This window comes from Crotalus tigris, unplaced genomic scaffold (genome assembly GCF_016545835.1).
Source record: "Crotalus tigris isolate CLP2741 ecotype Arizona unplaced genomic scaffold, ASM1654583v1 scf7180000017611.44802233496:7321179, whole genome shotgun sequence".
In the NCBI taxonomy this organism is placed as follows: Eukaryota; Metazoa; Chordata; class Lepidosauria; order Squamata; family Viperidae; genus Crotalus; species Crotalus tigris.
This window is the reverse complement of record NW_024096511.1, coordinates 6,128,346-6,136,188: the sequence shown is the minus strand read 5'-3', so window position 1 is coordinate 6,136,188 and position 7,843 is coordinate 6,128,346. Positions and strand designations below refer to the sequence as shown.

General features: G+C 38.4%; 1 non-coding gene across 1 annotated transcript; it reads right to left on the bottom strand.

The window, feature by feature from the left end:
- Positions 1 to 4,627: 4,627 nt before the first annotated feature.
- On the bottom strand, positions 4,628 to 4,699 carry TRNAE-CUC. The gene has a single exon. It is a non-coding gene; the product is annotated as a tRNA-Glu (tRNA).
- Positions 4,700 to 7,843: the final 3,144 nt, after the last annotated feature.

The following is a 7,843-nucleotide window of genomic DNA, read 5'->3' as shown; positions in this document are numbered from 1 at the left end:
TAGTTAAAAGCTCCCTGATCCTTTAAGTGAAGATTGTAGCAACTGGATTTGGAATGTGGCTAGAAAAATAAAATGGAAAATCTACCTATCTGTGATTGAATATAAGAAGAGGTTTGCAAGTGTGAGAGATCCTTTTATTGGATTGGGGAAATAAAAGCAGTAATACTTGATCACCTGAGGAAAAGTGATTTATGTTTTTTAGGCTGGCTTCATAAACTTGCTCCTAGATCAGGGGTCTTCAAACTTAGCCCATGCTGGCTGAGGAATTCTGGGAGTTGAAGTCCACAAGCCATAAAAGGACCAAGTTTGAAGAGCCCTGTCCTAGATAATCAAATACTGCAAAGAGTATCCATTATAGACACTGCCCAAACCTAAGAATACTAAGAAGCCAGATTTACCAAGATGCTCTTTCTGGGTTTCCAGAATTTTTGCATTCTTTTAGATTCCCCAAATCTAATTTTTTCTTAGTCTGAGAGTAAGAATCCCCACATTATTGTGAAAAACTGCAGCTATGCTTCATTTGTAAAATGAAAGGTTCTGTGGCACAAATCTTTCTGAAAGTTGTGTTGTTTAAAAAACCTCTTTCCCCTCCCCTGATTTTGGATATACAAAGGCCAGTGGAGACTTTTTCTCATTTTTAAATGTGGTGCCTATTATTAATTAATAAGTTCCAGACTTGGATCTATGCCATATGTAGTTTGAAATGTACCATTGGTGCTTTGAATGGCCCTCTGAAATGGACTAGTAACTAGTTAAGTTCTCAAGCAGTGGCATATGTTCAAGATTATCCATCACTGTAATATAAAGTACCAATTACCGTCTGAACTAACTTTATTTTTGAAAAAATTTCAAAGTAGCCATTGTGTTAGTCTTTCAAAGAAAAATAAAGCAAGAAAGAAGAAATAGTATTCAAAAGGGACTCTTATGGATCAAGCCAACCTTAGATTTTACTAGGCCTAGATAACTAAGAGGAGTGGTGGCGTAGAGGTTAAGAAGTTGGGCTTATTGACCGGAAGAACAGCAGTTCGAGACCCAAGTACCACGTGATGTGTTCCCATACCTTTCCCAACTCCTGCAAACTTAGTAGTTTGGAAGCATGCAAATGCAGGTAGATAAATAGGTACCAATTCAGTGGGAAGGTAACAGCATTTTGTGTGCTTTGGCCCCATGGCCACAGAAGTGTCTTCAGATAACACTGGGTCTCTCAGCTAGGAAATGGACATGAACAACACCCTCTGGAGTTGGACCGACTGGAAAGGGGAAACCTTTACTATTACGTTTTAGGTAACTAACTAGTGAAGATATGATTTGCTTATTTCTAACCAGATATCCCTTGTGCTGCACAGCAGCTGGTCTCCAAGAACTCAGAATTAAGTGGTCCTACAATTTAGGATAATTTTAATAACCCTGGCTTATGTTCTGCTAATAGAACAGAGAACTTTCCCGTTCCTCACTGGAGGAATGGGAAGAATATATATATTAGGACTGGGACAGCCAAGCCAAAAGTTCCTCTACAGTGTATTTCCAAAAGTATGTTCCTTAATCACATAACTGTCTTATTGTTTTTATACAATATTTATTTTATGAATGGTTTTAAACATAAGATTCAGATATGAAACCTAATTGCCTCCACAAATCAAACCTTCATTATTATGCCAAATTCATGTGATTTGACAGAAAAAAAATCAGGTTTTTCTGAGGAAACAGCAAATCAGAAGCTTGCATTATGGGACTAGTGTGACCCCTTCTGGTATATTACAATATTTTTTTTACTAGAGATCCGGCAAATGGCTCTCAGGATATTTATTGCACTTTTTCTATCAAAGAAGAGAACAGAGGAAAACTCTTATCTTAGGCTTTAAAAACCACCACCAAATAAAAATTATTACTGGTATAATAACAGCCATCATTGTTCATAATACTGTACACAATACATGCCAACCAAGGAATTAAAAATCTAGCCTTTGATAATCTAACCTCTGTTAAAACTTTCTAAACTTCTTAAAAAGCCCTATACACTTCTGAGATTACCTTAATGTGCTCTGCGATGTGTACCTTTGAAAACAGTTTAAAGTTTAAACACTTCAGCTGGAACCAAAGAGTGGCCATAATATGGTGATGGCTATGTTAGCTGACTCCTGCTGCAGCTGATAGTCACCAAACCTCAGAGGCAGCACAGTGTGAATTATGCATTTTGAAAAGGCTGCTTCCCTATATCTCATTATTATGATACATACAGGTGAAAACCTTTTAAAGACAAGTTTATTGGTGTTTTGCTACTAAATGCTGTGTATTTAATTTTTAATCTTGCTTACATATTTTTTTTACTGCAGTATGTATCTATATGTTTTAAAGCACACATAAATAGAATAAAAATCTGGAAGCAACTGTAATTGCAGTTCATGTGGATATCAATGAACTGAAAGGCAGTGTGCAATTAATAAATACAACTCAGCACAAATAATTAAAATAGGAAAGCATAAAAAAGGAATTTAAATTTTTTAAAAATGTCATTTCTCTACTTCAATAAACTTCATGCATATTTGTCTTTAATCACCCACCATCGCTGGCTTTTCCTGATTCTCAGCTGTAACATACAATATGTACAAAAGGTGCATCAATTCACAAAAATATATTTCAATTCAATATCCTTAAGAAAACATAAAATAAAAGATAAATATGGTCCAAACCCCAACAATTAAGGTTCCAGTGGCCATGCTTTTCATTCCTAATTTTTGGCCCCTGGAATCATAAAAAATTTGGAGATTTTCTGATTAACTTCATGGAGAATCACTTCATCTAGGATTTGATCGTGGTTTTTGTTGGATCTTATGAAAAACTCCCCCTTTATGGATTACTGCCTTGTCGTGGCGAAGGGGCTTGCGTAACTCAATGAAGCTATAAGCTATGCTGTGCAGGGCCACCCAAGACGGACAGGTTATAGCAGAGAGTTCTGACAAAATGTGATCCACTGGAGAAGGAAATGGCAAACCACTCCAGTATCTTTGCCATGAAAACCCCATGGACAGTACTAAAAGGCAAAAAGATATGACGCTGGAAGATGAGCCCCTCAGGTCGGAAGGTGTCCAATATGCTACTGGGGAAGAGCAGAGGGCTAGTACTAGTAGCGCCAGAAAGAATGAAGCGACTGGGCCAAAGCCGAAAGGACGCTCAGCTGTGGATATATCTGGTGGTGAAAGGAAAGTCCGATGCTGTAAAGATTTTTTCTCTATAGGAACCTGGAATGTAAGCTCCATGAATCAAGGCAAGCTAGATGTAGTCAAAAAAGAGATGACAAGACTGAACATCGACATCGATGCTTGCTCCTGGGGAGGAAAGCTATGGCAAATCTAGACAGCATACTAAAAAGCAGAGACATCACCCTGCCAACAAAAGTACGTATAGTACAGGCCATGGTTTTCCCAGTTGCAATGTATGGCTGTGAAAGTTGGACCATAAGAAAGGCTGAGCGCAAAAAAATTGAGGCCTTTGAACTATGGTGCTGGAGAAGACTCCTGCGAGTCCCTTGGACTGCAAGGCGTTCAAACTGGTCAGTCCTTGAAGAGATCAACCCCGACTGCTCTTTAGAAGGCCAGATCCTGAAGTTGAAACTCAAATACTTTGGCCACCTAATGAGAAGGAAGGACTCACTGGAAAGGGGCCTGATGCTGGGAAAGATTGAGGGCAATAGAAGAAGGGGACGACAGAGAATGAGATGGCTGGATGGAGTCACTGAAGCAGAAGGTGTGAACTTAAATGGACTCCAGAAGATGGTGGAGGACAGGAAGACCTGGAGGAACGTTGTCCATGGGGTCGCGATGGGTCGGATACGACTTCACAATTAACAACAACAACAATGAAAAACTCATGCAACATCAACACAATGACGATTTCATAGAAAAGACTTATTGTGCTTCAGGATGCTGTTGTACAATTAAAGCTTTTTTTAACTTAATAATGGAGAAAGAACGCTGTAGTAATAGCGTTCTTTCTAAGTAATAGAACGCTGCATTGCATCCATTCATTTATCCTTATATTTATTTCTGCCTCTGTACACCTGCTTACAAGAAAATATTGAACACACTCTTATCCTGGGATGACTCTGGCACAAACAGCAGAAATTTTGTTTGCAACATTTTGCTTGCCATACTGTTATTGAATAGGGAGGCTTAAAAATAAAAGAAAGTAGGCTGAAGACTTGACTATCTTGCTTAAGAGTAAAGCTTCATTTTGGTACACAACAGCAGCAAAATTTTTGTTGTTTTAAAAAACTACAAAGGAATTTAAGCAGGAGATAGTAAATTACCTCAAAGGAATGCAATCATGAAATTTAGACAAGATAGAAGACAGAAAAGGTCTAGCTAGCTAACTGTATTCTCAAAATAGGGGGAAAAATCCCTCCCATAAATAATTTTTTCATTTAAAAAATTATATCCGGTGGGACAATCTTCCTTTCAGATAAATATACTAGAACATGTTACCCAAATAAATAGGTAACGCAAATTAATTTTGACTCCCTCCTTTTAACTTATAAGAAAAAAAACAACCAATGCTATACATTATATACTGTTGTCCCAAGCAGAAGAAAAAGAGACATTCGGGAGGTTTAAAGTTTTAAAAATACTCCTTCCCTGACCAGGAATCGAACCTGGGCCATGGCAGTGAGAATGTCAAATCCTAACCACTAGACCACCAGGGACCTCCGACTCATTTTTTCTTCTTTCCGTTAAACCAATCAATCCAGGTCCTGCTTCTTTATATTAACATATCTGTTAATATATTTTCACGAATCAAATGGCTTTTCAATCAAAAAGGCCACTTTGCACCAAGCTGAGAAGACTAACTCTGGCAACTGAACCACAACACATTATTGGTTTTGTTAAAAACCCTCTTATCTTTTTGGTCCTTTGTGTTCTTGGTACTCTTCCCCTGCATCTTGCCTTGGGGGGGGGGGGAATGGACTCCATTCCTTGGCGGAATTGATGCTGAAACTGAAAACTGCGAAAAATCAGCAATTCTACTGAACTGACTGCGCTGCTGTTCAGAGAAGTGTAAATAAATTTACAGTAGCTGTGATGAAAACTCTATTCAGTGTTTCCAACCACGGCCTATCCCTCAGATAGCACAGATCATGTGTCCATGGGGATGCTGCAATGGGCATAAGTGCGAAGACCAGTCATAATCACTCTTTTCAGTGCTGTTGTAACTTCAAATGTTGTTTTAATGGATGGTTGTAAGACAAGGACTCCCTATAAATGGCACATTAAAAAACTCTGTATGATATGTACAAGATTGGAACGGATGTATTAGTCAAAAAAAGGAGGGATAGGAATAGCAGAAATACTTGGATAAGGTGACCTCAAAGCTTAAAGCCACAAGGGCAGTTTCAGTGGGCTCCTCATAGATGTCACACAATAACCCCTAATGCCAGAGAACATCAAGGCAAGGAGCCTCTATGATGGTTCACATCAGCAAGAGATTCAAAACTCCAAGGAAATGGAGACTGTATGCCACATTTCAAGTGATTCAAGGCTATTTACATAGAAAGTTGTGCTCCACTAACTCACCCATGGTATTAAGATGCTTTCTGCATCTCTCAATTAGTTACGGAATTTCATATAATAGAGAGACTTTACACCAAATATGTTTCTCTTAATTGTTTTAAGGAAGGCAAGGGGAAAGCCTTTAGAAAAACGTTTGGCACGGGAGGGAGTCTGTCTCTAAAAGACAAGTAACTGTGACTTAGGGCTCCCAGGGATTTGGGCGCCTCCACGTGCTGAACAAAAGTATGACATAAAATGCAAGCTCTCCTCAGCTGGATGACTTTTGATTGCATTCAAAGAGGAATCAAACAAATTGCTTTAGTGCTGTTTGGGGTCCTGAAGTGCAGAGTGGGACACTTTGTGTTATATTGAGAAGTTCTCTTTTACAAAGCAAATTTGAAGCAAGCAAGGAGGCAAGAAACAGCTGTGACTTTGTTCCTTATGAGGAAAAGCCACAGAGAACAATCTAAGCAAGTATTTAAGTTCAGGGCCAGATTTAGGCTAACACTGAGCAAGAACTGGACTAGGGCACAGAAGCTCAGGAAGCGCCAACATCATCCCTTTTTTCCAAATCATTTAAAAAAATGCAAATGTTTGCATTGGTGGCATAATTACTCAATGTAGTCAAGGAGTACAATATAGCCTTCAGCTGGTACTGTACGGCAGATACAGAAACTTGCCTCCCCAGACAATGCATGGCCTCTGAGCCTTTCCTGAGAAAAATGGGTGTGCATTACACTAACTGGGTTCAAAATGAATACTATCTGCCCAGCCAATTTGATGTGCTCCAAGTATGTTCAGTTAAACAAAGCCACACAATGCAACATTGGAAGCCTGTCCTCTGCAATGAGGTTCTCCCTGGGGTCTGAATGGCACCCCATTCCTGACATTTTGAAGGATCCTGAAAAACATCCAGGGCTTTGGTGAATGTGACTGAAGCCCATTCTCTCTTTTCCTTTGTACCATCTGGGTGTGTTATCTTTGCTAGCTTTATTCTTTGTTTTATGTTGTTTCACAACACATAAGTGTTGCTGGGAGTCATATGGCATATACATTTAATAAATTATTGTTATTGTTGTAGTTGGTTGCATAGCCAGGCAGATGTTCAGAATGAATTTGGCATTTTTATCCAGCTATTGACTCCTTCCCAAAAACCTGAGATAGATATGGATGTTTGATGGTGTTACAGATATTGTTGCAGGATATAAGCTGTTCCTAGTAAAATTGCCTGTTGCAATTGATTGATAGTGAATTTGTCAATGCCCATGGACATGGTAATCAAGTGGTGCTTCAGTTGTTTTGGATTGCACCCAAGGCACCTATTACTATTGGTACTACTTTTGCTTTCTTTTGCCACAGTCATCCTTTTTATCATCATTTCCCCCCCCCCCACTGATTTCAATTCTGGGCTAAGAGATTGCTGGTATTTAGGTGAATGGATAGCCAAAATTGTACCCTTACCTAGAATTATGTCCCATTATTATTAATTATTTTATTACAGGCATTCACTGCAAAAGGCAATTATTACATTTAATGGGACTTCCTTTGGGCAGATAATATATGCATGAACCTAGAGCTCTTAAAAAGGCAAAATATAAAATATAATTTAAGGTTATATCCTCCTTATAGGTTATAATGAGGCCTGAAGAGCAATAAAAATGAAGATGGTTACTTCATCTCTAATGCCCAATCTGATGTTTTCTAATATCTAAATTATAACAGGATAGTTTATACAACCAGGGAGGCTTTTTTGATTTTCATTCTACCCTGAAAATACCAACTCAAATTATTAGGGCTAACTAATTTTGTTGTTTTCTCCTAGCTGTGCTGCAAGCAGAGGACAATGCTTAGTTTAAAGCTTTGTTTAAGTTGCTTTCTCATCTTCAACGACTTTAAAATGTGTGAACTTCAATTCCCAGAATTCCTCAGCCTGATCACTGGGTAAGGATTTCTGGGAGTTGAAGTCCACATATCTTAAAATTGCTGAGGTGAAAAACATTGCTTTCAAGTAACAGAGGAAAAGAATTTATCCTGCACTAAGTATTTGGGGTGGTTATTGTTTCCTATTTTTGCAGTCCTCTGTATAAAGCTTAAAATCATATACATGTCTAAGAAGTGTCTAATCAATGTCATTGAGTTAATTAATTATTCTGGAAATTTGTAAAAGACTGTATTCCGTTAGAAGTTTGAAATCCAAACCTGAAGAGGACAAATTTATTCTTGAAAGTCTAGGAAATAACGCTGCAGGGCAGAAATTATTCACCTAGTGAACACTAGTGAAAGTGAGTTTGCAGCACAAC